At 40.0% G+C, this 13303-nt stretch overlaps 1 protein-coding gene across 4 annotated transcripts in view; it reads right to left on the bottom strand.

Annotated features, from left to right (window-relative positions):
• Positions 1-13303, bottom strand: part of LARP4B (La ribonucleoprotein 4B) — a 197980-nt gene that overhangs the window by 124139 nt on the left and 60538 nt on the right. For 3 of the 4 annotated variants that reach the window (XM_052001140.1, XM_052001142.1, XM_052001143.1), the window contains exon 1: positions 7718-7806. The exons of the other annotated variant lie outside the window; for it this stretch is intronic. The gene's annotated coding sequence lies outside the window, so the exon portion shown is untranslated. Of the gene's footprint in view, positions 1-7717; positions 7807-13303 lie in introns of those variants that run through there. 4 annotated transcript variants of the gene reach the window in all.

Raw genomic sequence — 13303 nt, 5'->3', positions numbered from 1 at the left:
TCATAGCCTACCACCAAGAATCCAGACTTGTCAATCTAGCATTCAAATCCCTGTATAATGTAGCATTAATTTACCTTTGTAGTCTTATGACTTACTACTCATTTACAATTCAAGCAAACTGGAACACTTTCCTTCCTACGCTTAAATAAAGACTCAAAAGGTCTGAATGTGGGTGCTCACTTTTAGTATCATAGATCACAAACCACCTACACATTCTAATTCCTATATGGACTTATACTTCCCTTTAAAAAATCCTCCACATGGCATCCAGCAGACCTATTGAGGCCTTTTTTTATATCTCTTGATTATCATACAATTACCAATAAACATGCCAATTATCAATAAATTATCCAATGCACTCACATGACTGACCCACTTTTTTTTTTTCCAGTTATACAAACAACTAACTGATGGTATCTTTTATATCGTCTGGTTGGTAATACACTGCTGTATCTCACTCAAAAGTCACCAGTCACCACATGCTATTACTGTATTGCTCTCCAGGTGTACCGTATGTTTAATTTTTTCAATACTGTGGTATTCCACAACTAACAGCCACATAACATCAGAAAGATAACATAAGTTATAATGGTAGATTTGTATTTCAGGAGCGTCATTTATGGGCAATACAACCCATTCTCTTTCTCCTATTCAGTTATCCATTGGCCCGTATCCAAGTTATATGTATTGATGGATTAGCTCTATGAGTTATCCATCCCATTGCATTCTCCATTTACTTGTCTTTCCTACATGTTGAATATTGAGTGTGTATGGATTTTACTTAGAAAGCTCTGCAATGTTGTAGAGACAGTAGGAGGAAAATGGGGAAAGGGAAAATATCAAAGACTTGAGAAAATATCAAAAATCTTTATTATCTGTGGAAAGAAAATAAAGTAACCAAGAAAACTATCCATAACCACTATCCATGCCTTTCTTATTATAAAATCTTTATGAAAATAATCTATACACACAATGTATATACATATTGAAAGCATCCTTGATGAAGGTAGAAAATGTAACAGGCAAGCTTTTATAAAAAATTCTACAATAGATCACATCTTTACAGTTACAGAATTGACTGAAAAGAGCAGAAAATACAATAGATGATTAAATTTTTTTTTAATTTAATGGAGCTCCATTATACTACCAAAATGCTACCTTAAAAGCTACCCTACAACAAAGAATCTTCTTTATGTCAGTCGTAGAAAAACACAACAGAGACAGAATCGTTTAACTGTCATCTAAATGTGGCATAAAACAAGGAGAGACATACTTGCCAAAGGTTTATCAATATGATGTGATTTCCCCATAAAATGAAAGATCTTGCAGATGATCCTTTTTGTAGAAAATAATGTCCTTTTATGATTTTACACCTTTGCTTATGTTGTTCATCTGCCTGGAATGATTTTGCTATGTCTGTCTGCACATCCTTCAAAAATCAGTGTCACTTTCTCCATGAAGCTTCCTCCAGTTGCTTCAATTAGATTTAGTTATTTCCTCATTCTGAAGCTCATAACACTATCTATAAAATGGCATTTAAGCAAACAAACAATGGCAAATACTACTCTCCTCCCCTGCCAATTATAACTTCCATGAGAATAACAACTCTCTTTTTTCTCATCTCACATTCGACCTTAGCACATAGTTATTTTCTAATATTTGTTTAGCTAAAATCTAGGCATCATTGTGAATACCAAAAAAAAAAAAAAAAAAAAAAAATCAGATATCATTTCTCCCTCATATCCATTTGAACTCAGCATATGAAAACTTTAAAGGGATTTCCTATGTGATGTAGTCTTTAGCTCCCCAGTCAAAGGAACAGAGGAAGAACTAGAACTGAACACGGCAGTTATGTTGACCAATCCCTAGATTTAATAGCAGCATCCCTGAGCTAGTCCTCTGAACTAGTACCCCAGAACTTTGGTCCATGGAACTCTGAAATATACAAGAAACTAAGAAGGTTCAGGTATAAAAAGTTCCAAAGTCTGATAGTCTAAGAAATATTCTCTTTTTATCCCTCTTACCTTTTTCTCTTCTAACATATCCCTTTAATTTCTATTGTTTTTTAACTGACTCAAATCTACCTACTGTGTCTATTCTAAAATAAAGTTTGAATACTGGAATATATTGCAATGAATTTGTTCCTGAAAAAAAAAAAAAAATGTGCCTTAACAGAATTATTTTATTTTAATGAAAATATGTAGACATTTCTTACAGTGAAATCTTTCTGGAATGCAAATGTTTTCAAGTCCTTTAGAATCAACAGTGATTTTTAAATTTATAAGTGAGGAACATATATATAATCTAACCTCCAAACCACAATTCTAAAGGTAACAAAAGAGATAACTGCAATGTAACCATTCTAAAAATAAGGCACAAGGGAAAAAGCTGTTTCTAATTCTTAACTTTTATAATCTATCTCTCTATAAGCATTTTACATCTTCCTGGACTGTTGTAAATGAACATTCTATTTAAGAAAATTATGTTCAAGTCAATCCCCTAATAACATAAAATTTACTTTACCCTCTCATCAGCTTATGAAAAATTCTCTCAATCTTTCTTCTTCCCCCCATAAAAATGCTCCCCAAGAATAATTCTGTTGGTAAAAATGTTTTCAAAACTGAGCTTATGAAATCGACCATAATAACCAATACAGAAATCAATTCTTTGAACAAGAGAATATTGGACTACCTTTTTTCTATTACCACTTAACTAAAATCATAGGGTTTTTGGAGTATTAGTTGTTATTGTTTGTTAATTAAGGAAGAACTATAAGAACCAAAAGCTGCCATAACAGAGTTCTTCGTAGACATGCAGTCTTCTCTCTCTCAGTAGTCTTAGCACTTAATACAGTATCTGACCCATAAAAGTACTTAATAAAAAACATATTTATTGACTAAATCCCTGTGATTTTATTCTCAAAGTAAGTTGGGAGAACTTAGCAATGTTGCCATTCAGAAAACAAAACACAAAGAAACTTTTTTTTTGTTATAAAAGAAAATAACTCAATAAATCTTAAAAGAACATCAGCAAAACTTCAAATATCTTTACATAGCGTAAATCTATTTTGTTTTATCAGACTTAAATTCTGATCTGAGTCTCACACATGTAGATGTTAGAAGAGCAAAAATATATATTCAGGAAGAAGTGAATTTGTGTTGCGTCACAACTACAAAACACTGAAGACAAATTTAAACAGAGGCAACAAGAGTGTGTGCCACCCAAAAAAGTGAAATATACCTTGAAATGGCTTTAAATCATCAAGGTTAGAAGGGAAACTATTCATGTTTTAAGAAAATTAAAAACTAAATCGGAAATAAAAACTATTCCTTAAATATTAAATAAAAATAGTATATTAACCATGATTTCTACTCAATTTAAGAACTTGTTCTCCCTAATCTTCTAATAATAGTAGGTCCTCAGGCTTCAATAAATGCATTTCCTTTTAGCCAAAAATCAATTCCTAATCAGAAGGCTCAAGGTAAAGGCAGATTAATTGAATTTAAATCAACATTTATTAAGGCCGGGTAATGCAAAAGGCATTTTATCATTACAATACGTATTGCTCCCATTTTTAGGAAAGATACTGTAATGGTTTGGTTATCAGTGTAGGGTAGACATTAACTTCTAGTTAAGAAACTCTTTTGCCCAATTTGGAATAGACCTGTGATTTCATTGGTATTAGTAGGGAATTCCCTCTACCAATGAAAGTTACCAGATTTCCCCCAATTAAAAGATAGACACTGAGGTATTAAATGAGCACTAGAGTTCACAGTCAAAATGAGTCAATGCTTGAAGCCAGGCTTTCCTGACTAGATTCCTATGTCCCATGCCATGCAGCCTACTAGCATAATAAAAATATTCTAAAGCAATACATGTTAAATGAATGAGTGAATTCTATCACTTTTTTTTGAGTGAATCTGGATTATCTTTAAGAAATTATTTAAGCTTTGTAACTCTATTTTGCAATTCAGAATACAAAATATTCTCATCACAGACAACTGCAGATCTCTCCTACCTCCAACCCCCTCCACCCTCCCCCCCAAAAAAAGGAAAAGTCTTTTCTCTTAAGGAAATTGCCTTCTATTGGGCATATTCAACAAACCAAAAGCATTTTCTGACAAAACCAATACTAATAACACATGTTAAAACTGTGGTAAAATTACCATTTTAACAAACTTGACTTGAAAGAGAAATATTTTTCTCAAGCACCATGACTTATCTAATTGGGAGAAGGAAAGGGGAAGGGAATACTTGAGGAATCATTCAAATTTTTATCATCATTTTATTATCAACAAGTATAAAAAAGTAATAAGTTATTTCAATATTGTATGGATAAAGGAAATTAAGTTAATAAATCATAAACTTAATGCTTTTTTATTGCAATAACCTTCTGTAGGTATACCTGCTTTTAAGCGTCTCTACTTCAACGTTATTCAGCCATCAAAGTAATTTTTCTAAAGGAAAAGTTCAACTATATATCACACCAATTCAGCATATTTCAGTGGCTCCCAATTAGCTCCAGGATCAAATACAAAACCATCATTTTGGTGTTCAAAGCCCTTTCAACCAACCCTCTTTCTCCCTCCTTTCAGTTTTTTTTTTTTACACCTTGCAACCTGCTATATGAGCAAGACCTTGGGGAGGTGGGGAATGAGGGGCAGCAGAGTAGTTGGGGCTGAATTTTCTCTGGCTGTTCCCACCAGGACTGGAATGTTCTTCTTCCTCATCTGAGCCTACAGTAGACCTTCCAGCTTTCCTTCAAGTCCCAAATAAAACAACTTTTTTCTACAGGAAGCCTTTACTCCACCTTCCCCCATTACTGCTTTTCCCTCTTTTAAGTAACGAATATTCCCCCCCCTGAATGTAGCTTGTTTTGTAGGTACTTGTTTGGCAGCCATAACAGAGTGAGAGTTCTTTGTAAACGAGCAGTCTTCTCTCTCTCAGTAGTCTTGGCACTTAATACAGTGCCTGGCCCATAATAAGTACTCAATAAAAAACTGTATTCATTATTGACTAAATCCCTTTGATTTTATCTTGCAGCTAGAAAGTTAAGGTCATTTTCAAACTTCAAAGAAACAACCAGCAAAACAATCACAAGGTGAACAATAGGGTCATATTTAAAACATTTGCTCAAGTGAAGATTCTTCTGTATCTAATTATATTAGGATGATAATAAATGGTATTTTAAGTATTTTGCAGTTATCTGTGTGTACTCTTCCAAGTTTCAAGGGGTCGTTGTTATCTAATATAATGGATACTGAATGAAAACCAGGAGATTTGTACATAAAATGCTGGATTGTTTTCACCATTCTAATAAATTTCTGATCCTGAAACAAATTACCAGAGGTGCTTTTTTTGGCCAATGAAATGGGGTATAACAGGTCCCTCTAGCAAAATTTTTGGAGGTGAAAAAAATGAAAAAATCTGTATGATGCCAAGTACACCTCAGAATGAACATCTATCAGGAGAAAAATTCAGAACATTAAAATCTTATAAAAATAAATGCTGAATGAAGTCTTGTAAAAATAAACAATATTGATGAGACAGTATTTAAAAATTTTAGATTGAGGAATTTTATTTTGATCTTGAATTAAAAAAAAAAAAAAGATTTTGAGTCAGGAGATTCAAGTTCAAACGTTAGGCTGAGACACTTCATAGCAGTGACACTCAGTTACAAGAACCTCTCTGGAGCTGTTTTTTCATCTGAAAAATGAAGTTACATTAGATAACTTTTAAAGTTCCTTACAGCTTAAAGCCTTATACTATATAATTTTATTAATCAAATAACTAAAAAGGTTATTTCTATCTTCTAACTGTAGATTATGGCCAATATAAACTTTAGGAAAGAATATGTAATGCTATCAAAAAAACTGGTCATTTCAGCTTTATTTTTATGAAAAATTTCAAAAAAACCCAATTTGATAGGTTAGTTAAGAAAATTTGGCGTATCTTACCAGCAAATAAAACCAAGAGAATATCAACTGTTCAATGCAAAAAGTCACAGTATTCACATCTTAAAAATTTGTCAGTTTTCAATATAGGTATCTTAATGGAAATGCTTTCCAGAAAGTTTTATACCTATTCACATTATGAAACAAGGACAAAGTAATTTAAGTTATGTATTATAGAGAAGCAAATGCTGGAGCCCACTGCTTTAAAATGTATGAAACGGTTGAAGAGATCCTGTTGTATCCCAGCCTTAAGAAAAGGGACTGGCAACAGTATGGAAACTGACCACATTCAGTGACTTCTTTGCTGCCTTACTGCCTCTTAAAAGTATCTCGGCAAAGTGCAGCTCAACCTTGCTGAGGTTGCTTTTAAAAGTTTAAGAAAACTTTAAAAATACTACCATAAAGTAACATCCTAATAGAAATTACTTAACAAATCGAAAACCAAAGGACAAAGATCTTAAAATTCAAAGAAAAACTAAGGGAACTTCATTTTAACTTAATTTACCCCGCCTTTTAAATACAAAAAGTATATCCAGTGGTACTTGACAAACTTTTTTTTTTTTTTAACTGTTTTGAGTACTCAAATGTCCATTTTTCATTTCGGGGTTACTTAGGAGTTACAAAGCCGCACATTCCTGGGAAGAAAGCCCCTTCCCACACACATTTGGCCACGGTCATTGCCACGGACTCCGGAGGGATGAGGCACGCCACAACCAAGTCCGCTCCGGCGCGTTGCGACGCGGCGCGGCGGTGCAGCCGCCGGGATAACGAATAAAGTTAGCTGCTTCCACTTCCGCCAACAGAACCAGCCGGGTAGAAATTCCCGATCAGTCAGTCCCAGGATGCGCGACACCATTTCAAGCCCCAGCAAATAGAGGGGTTCCCGAGTTTCAGGGCAGGAACGGCGGAGCCTGAGCGGCCGCCCAAATAAGGACCCCTCCCTCGCTCGCCCCGGGGCGTCCGCAGCTGGAGGCCGCCTCCCCCGCCCCAGCTCTCCCGAGGACTGAAGGACCAAGACATTCAAGGAGCTAACAGGGCGCAGCTCTCCACGGGCCAGGGCCAGGGCAAAGGGAGCGAGCGCTCCACTTCTCCCAGGGCGAAAGGGAAGCGGCCGAGGGGAGGGAAGGGCACGGCCCGCCGCACTGCAGGTCTGGGAGAAGCTGACACAGCGCGGCCTCGGCCGGCCCCCGCCCCCCCCGGGGCCCCGGAGGGAGAGCGCTCCGGAGCTTCGACCGCCACATGGCTTCCCGGCCCCGGCGGCTTACAGGGAGTGGAAATATACCCAGGGCCCAAACACAGACGCGCTCTCGGGGGTCTCTGGCTCCCCCCGCCTCGTCAGTCCCGGGAACGCAGGGGAAAGCAAGGACCCAGGGGCGAGGGTCATAGAGAAATAGTCAGGGGAGTGTGGGGCGGGGGCCCGGCCACCGCAAGCCCCTGGGCCCCGGAACGAGCACTTCCTTGGGCCCGGCCCCAGGGAACCCGTTCGCCCAAGGGAACCGCCCGTAAAAACCAAGCAGCCGGCCCGGCCGGGGCCCAGGGAGCAGCCTCCGGCGGGAAGATGGCGGCTCCGGTGACAGGAGCGAGACGGGCGGCGGCGGGTCCGAATCAGAGAAGAGCAGACTCCTACCCCGGCCCCAGAGTCCCCCTCCCCCCGGCTCACTCCTCCCCCGCCTGTCCCCGGGGCAGCCCCGGGCAAGAAGGGGAGACGGACAAGAGCTAGGAGTCAAAGACAGCGCTGAGGAGCCCTAGGGCTCAACTCTCACCTGTCACAGCCGCCGCCGCTCCAGCTCCAGCTCCAGCTCCAGCTCCGGCCCCAGCTCCGGCTGCCGCTGCTGCTGCCGCCGCCGCTGTTGCTCCTACGAATGCCGCCGCCGCCGCCCGATCCCAACCACGGGCGCCTCCGCCGCAGCCCCGGCTGCTCCCAGCGACCGCACCACACGCGGGGACCCGGGTGGGGGGAGAAGAGGGGAAGGGAAGGGGGAAGGAAGAGGCGGAGGAGCGGGCAGGCGCCGGGAAGGAGGGGGAGGGTGGGGTGGGGAGCGGCGCGGGCTGGGCGGCTGCAGCGGCGGCGGCGGCGACAGCGGACGCTTCCCCTTTCAGGCCCGAAAATGTCTCAACCTCGAGACTCCAAATCCCCAACGCTCCTTCCCGTTCGCATGAGAACCCACAGCCCCCCTCTTCCGGGACCCCGACGGAAGTCCCTCCCACTCTACCCTCCCCACTGCTCCCTTTCGAATTCACTCGCCCAAACCCAGAGACTGCCGGTCTGGGAGGCCGGGAGAGCCTCACGTCAAGCGCAAGGCGGCATGCCCATTGGCGGACTTACTCTCCCTCCCTTCCCCGCCCCCTCCCCTCATCCTAGTCCATTCTGGTACTCCGCGCGCACCCCCAGGCCTGCGCTTCTGATTGGAGTAGGGACGCATGCCGCCGCCGCCGAGCGGCCCCTTAGGCTAGCGGCGAATTAGGCTCTGGGTCCCACCCCGTCCCCCCTCCGCGGCTGATCAGTCTTCCTCTAGCTGCACCTCCCATCCCCCGCACCCTCTTCTCCGCGCGGCTCCTGGCGCTACGCGCACGTGGCGGCGAATAGTCCCTCTCGGCTCTCGTAGCGACCGTTAAGGAGACTGGAAGGCGGCGGCGGCGGGAGCTGGAAGGAAAACTTCCTTCGATTACGGATGGCCTCGTTTCTTAGGAAAAGAGGAAGCCGATGTCTTGGGCAATCCTAAGGTCGAGACCACCTGAGCCGCTGACCGGAAACCGAAAGCGCCGGCCTTGGTGGTTTCCCCGGCGGTCTCAACACATTTAAAAACTCTTGAACTAGAGGGGCGGGTTGCGCATGTGGGCCGGGGTGGGAGGGGGACAGGGCCCACCCCGGTGCCACAGTCCGTGCCACCCTGGATTGGCCACCAGGAAGTAGGATCCCGAAGACAGGAGAGGCAGCCGAGGACTTCAATTAGCCAAGAAGCGCATGCACCCCCGCGGGGGGGGGAGGGGAAGGGGTCGGTAGCGGGCTAGGAGTCCTGACCGACGAGGCCACCTGGGGGGAGCCTAGGGGAAACGCGCTTGGAGCAGTCCATCCAATTTGCTTTAGCTCCTGAGCGTGGTTACTTTACTCGCGGAGGAGCTTCCAGAAAAAAATTGTCCGCTGCGAGGTCTGACCTCCCGGTTACTTAGGATTCCTTTACAAGCGAGAGGGGACGTGCATTCCTTATTCTGGCCACCCAGCTGCTGCGAGGTTCATTTTCTGCATTGCCGTTTTGCGACTCAAGTAAAAAGCAAAAAGCCAAATAGTCCCCAGTAACTATTAGGCCCTCATAAAGCCTGCGAAATCTGTTGGCCAATTTGCTGATAAAATAATTCCCTTTATACAGCCACACAATCTCTTTCTATCTCGTTAATCTAGTATTATTCAAGCAGGTTATGAATTAATTGGAGGAGACTGAGAAGCTGTATGGAATTACACAGACTCATGTTGGACTCAGAACAGCTGTTGGATATTGACTAAGCAGTTCTATAAAACTACACCTTTTACTCTCCTTAGTTAATCCTTATGTTCTGAATTGTTGGTTCCTGCTTATCCCTCAGCCCTGGACCTAATGACCTCATTGCCTTTTTGCTTTTCCAGCCCCCCCAGTTACCTGTTCACTCAAAAGAAAGCTGTCATAAGGCTCTTCCCTTCTCAAGAAGCCGAAGAGTGCCAGCCACAATTTCTTCCGTTTTGAAGCAGTAATGTGATACAAGGGGTGGAGCAGTCTGAACTCACCTGAAGATGAAAAAAGTTAGACTAACTTGGGAATGCACACATATCTTCAGTGTAGTCCTCTTGCTCCCAAACATAACAAATTCAGTGGTTTTCCATAGAAAAAAATTCTCAAAAAGGCAAGGATGTTCAGTTCCCAAGTTTGACTTTCCACCTGGTTTCCTTTATGTTCATAGCAGTATTTTTATAGAGTTAATCTTAAGAACTTTAGGAATCATCTAGATCTAGTTCAATCTTATTTTACAGTTAAGGAAGCAAGTTTAAAGAGGAGAAGAGCTCTGGATGATCCAAATCTCTGCTCCAATTTTTTTATGACACCAAGCCATTTCAGATTGCCTTTCACCCATAATTGCATATGAAAATAATTCTGAAATTCATATTCCCCATTTTAACTGTATTACTAATCCTTAGAAGATAAGGCTTTAGACCTTGTCCTTGGGCTTGCACATGACTTGACAAGTCCTTGGTGAACTGAATTGTGTAAAGGGTCACCATTGTAATCACAAGCCTTGACTAAAAAATTTTTTTAGATAAAGTAATGCATTCCTGTAAGTTTTGATTCCTTTTCAACTTTAAAGAATAATCTTGATTTTGATAACTTTTGGAATCTGAGTAGCAAATTCACAAAAATAATATTCCTAGACAGCAAAGGTAAAGAATTGAAATTTCTGGAAAAAAAATTTGCTAGTCTTAACTGTCCTTTGAAAGTGTCCCTGCTTTGGTTGCATCTACTTTTATCCTGCCAAATCTTAAACCTTCATCAAAGTAGCTTACTCTTTAATAATAGACAAAATGATGTGTGTTGGTACTATTAAAATTTCAGCTTCCACTGCTAAAAGTTATTTTTTTTTTTAATTTTTATTTTCCAACAAGTCACAGAGAAGTTAATGGACAGATAAGTGGGCAGGAGTCAGGTATAATTAATTTTTTCAGATAAGTATTACCTCATCCAAAAAATTTTAAAACACAAATAATCATGAACAAAATATTAAATATTTTTGTTACCCTGGAATACATTACTAACTACACAGTAAACACTTTGTCATATCCTGCATGGAAAAGATGAGGTCAGTGGTATATTTTTAGCATCAGTTTTTCAAATGATAGTGTTTTTTTAACTAGAAGCTTTTCTTTATAGAAGTCCTTTGACAATATTTGTACCTCCCAGAATTTTCTCTGAAAATAGGTTCATTATTTTGTCTTTCTAACTAGTTCCCATGTTTATGTTGCCTTTTCTCTCCTGTCTTATGCATACCTTGGGACATTCATTGGAAGAGCATTAGTCCCATTGCTCAGAAATTTTAGCTTATAGAACTGGTCAATAATCAAAAAACATTTTCCTGCTATGTACTAAGCACCATACAAAGCACTGGAAATACAAATACAAAAAAGACAGTTTCTGCCCTCAAGAACCCTATAATCTAAAAGGATTAAAGACAAAAATGGAAGCTGAAAAGAGAGGAAGAAAAGGTACCCAACTGAGGGCATGGTGGATCAGTCCCAAGATAGTGTAATAGCATAGGAAAATAGAAGTGAGCTGAAATCTCTACTTAATTGGATTTTTCAAATTCATGGCCCCACCCCTCTAGTAAGAGCAGCAGCAATACCAATAGCAAAGTTAAATATGGAGTTATGATGAGAAACTTAACTGTTAGAATTACAGATACTAGCTATACTGATAAGTTTCATCACAAGTCAAGATTCAAACAATTATTTGCATTTATGTATCACTTTGTGCTTTTTACAGTTTTTATATCCATTATTTTAGTTATATATGTTTTGCAGGGACCGAAACGGAGTTCTTATGGCATAAGAACTAGGCAATCACTGAAAATAAGAGGAAAGCAGCTATTTTTGAAGTAGTGGGATATAGTATTTGAAACAAGGAAAGACTCCATTAAGGATCTACTATTAAATCTCCTATAGGCAGCTTAAGTATAGAAGGAGACAAAGCACCCCGTTTGGAATCAAAGATTAATCTGTTCTGAGTTCAAATATGGCCTCAGACATTACTGGCTGTATGACCCCAGGCAAGTTACTTCACCCTGTTTGCCTCAGCTTCCTTCTCTGTAAAATGAGCTTGAGAAGGAAATGGAAAACAAACCTAGTATCTTTGCCAAGAAAACTCCAAATGGGGCTTCAAAAAATTTAAACACAATTCCAAAACAATTGAACTGCTATGATATCTCCAAGTGACTATAGGTTCTCCAAGGCTAAATTAGCAGACCACAGACAACTTTAGCAAGACTTAAAAAGCTGGAAAAGTTATATATTCATCTAATGTCATATTGGAGGACAAGCCAATCTAAACTTGAGGCTAATCAATTTCCCCCCCTGTGGCCAATATTTACAATTTACTTTTTAAAATCATGGATTTTTCAACACAAAGTGATGATCCACTAAGGCATGGTAGGATTGGAATCTTCTTTGGTAGATAACCCAAATCTGTGGAATTTCAATTTTCACATTGGAAGAATTGAAAATGAAGTGTAAGCAGGGATAGCATGGAAATAGGAAGGTAATTTTGGATCTATTGAAATGGATTAGACAAAATATCTTTGGTTTCTCTTATAAATGAAACACTAACACTATTATAGAATCTCATCACAGAAACTTATTATGCAAATATTTAACCTTTTGCTTTTATTACATGATATCATTTGTACAGTAATGTGCTTTTGTGCTCTTTTTTGCCCCAGTTAATTTTCTGTGATAACAGAGTAGGAATTATCTTATTCTAGTAGTGACTGTTTCTCTATTGGACTGTATTGTATATTTAATGAGCCTAGCACTGTTTACTGCTATAGTTGTTTTTTAGAGCTTTTTTAAAATGAAGTTAAAACAGCTTTTTTTTTTTTTTCTTATGAAGAAGAGTTATGTGGATGATCTTATCACATTATGCTTTGGACCCAAATTATCCTTAACAGGCCAGGACAAAGTGTGGTCAAACATCAGAACTACATATGTCCCAAAACACCTAGTGCAGTTTTAACACCAGCATTAAACTACACTAAAAGTTATATATATGTATGTATACACACACACACACACAAACATATGCTAATTACATACTATATGGTGAGCATACAACATCTAGAACTACTAAGAAAGAGAAGGGGTTTAGATTGTAAATGCTATCCTTAGAGAAATTTTCTAGTCCAATCCCCTTAGATGAGGTAAACAGGTCTAGACATGAAAAGTTGCCCATAGTAATGTATATTGTAGTCCTCAGAGCATAGTTGTGAATCCAAGTATGATGACAAATTGCATTATATCATTGTGACCAGTATGCTGCTGTTCTAACTACACAATTCTTTATTAAAAATCAGGTCATCCTTAACTTTTAAAAGGGAAATAAGTTCAAAGCAAAGTTCAAATAAAGTATAGAGAGGGTGTGAAAAACAAAAGACAGAGGCCTCTGAAAAACTAGAGGAGCAAGGCAGAATAAATCCATTTCTAGCCCAACCCCAAGAAGTTGCTAACTCCTGGGTCATCCTACAATAGATTGGCAAATGAAACTATTCCATTTTGTGTTAACAGATTATAAGGCCTATAGAAATGAGATGATTTAGAGGTGAAGTCATTGGAAGCC

Source organism: Antechinus flavipes, chromosome 5 (assembly GCF_016432865.1).
Source record: "Antechinus flavipes isolate AdamAnt ecotype Samford, QLD, Australia chromosome 5, AdamAnt_v2, whole genome shotgun sequence".
Classification (NCBI taxonomy): Eukaryota; Metazoa; Chordata; class Mammalia; order Dasyuromorphia; family Dasyuridae; genus Antechinus; species Antechinus flavipes.
This window is presented reverse-complemented; position numbering and strand designations above follow the sequence as displayed.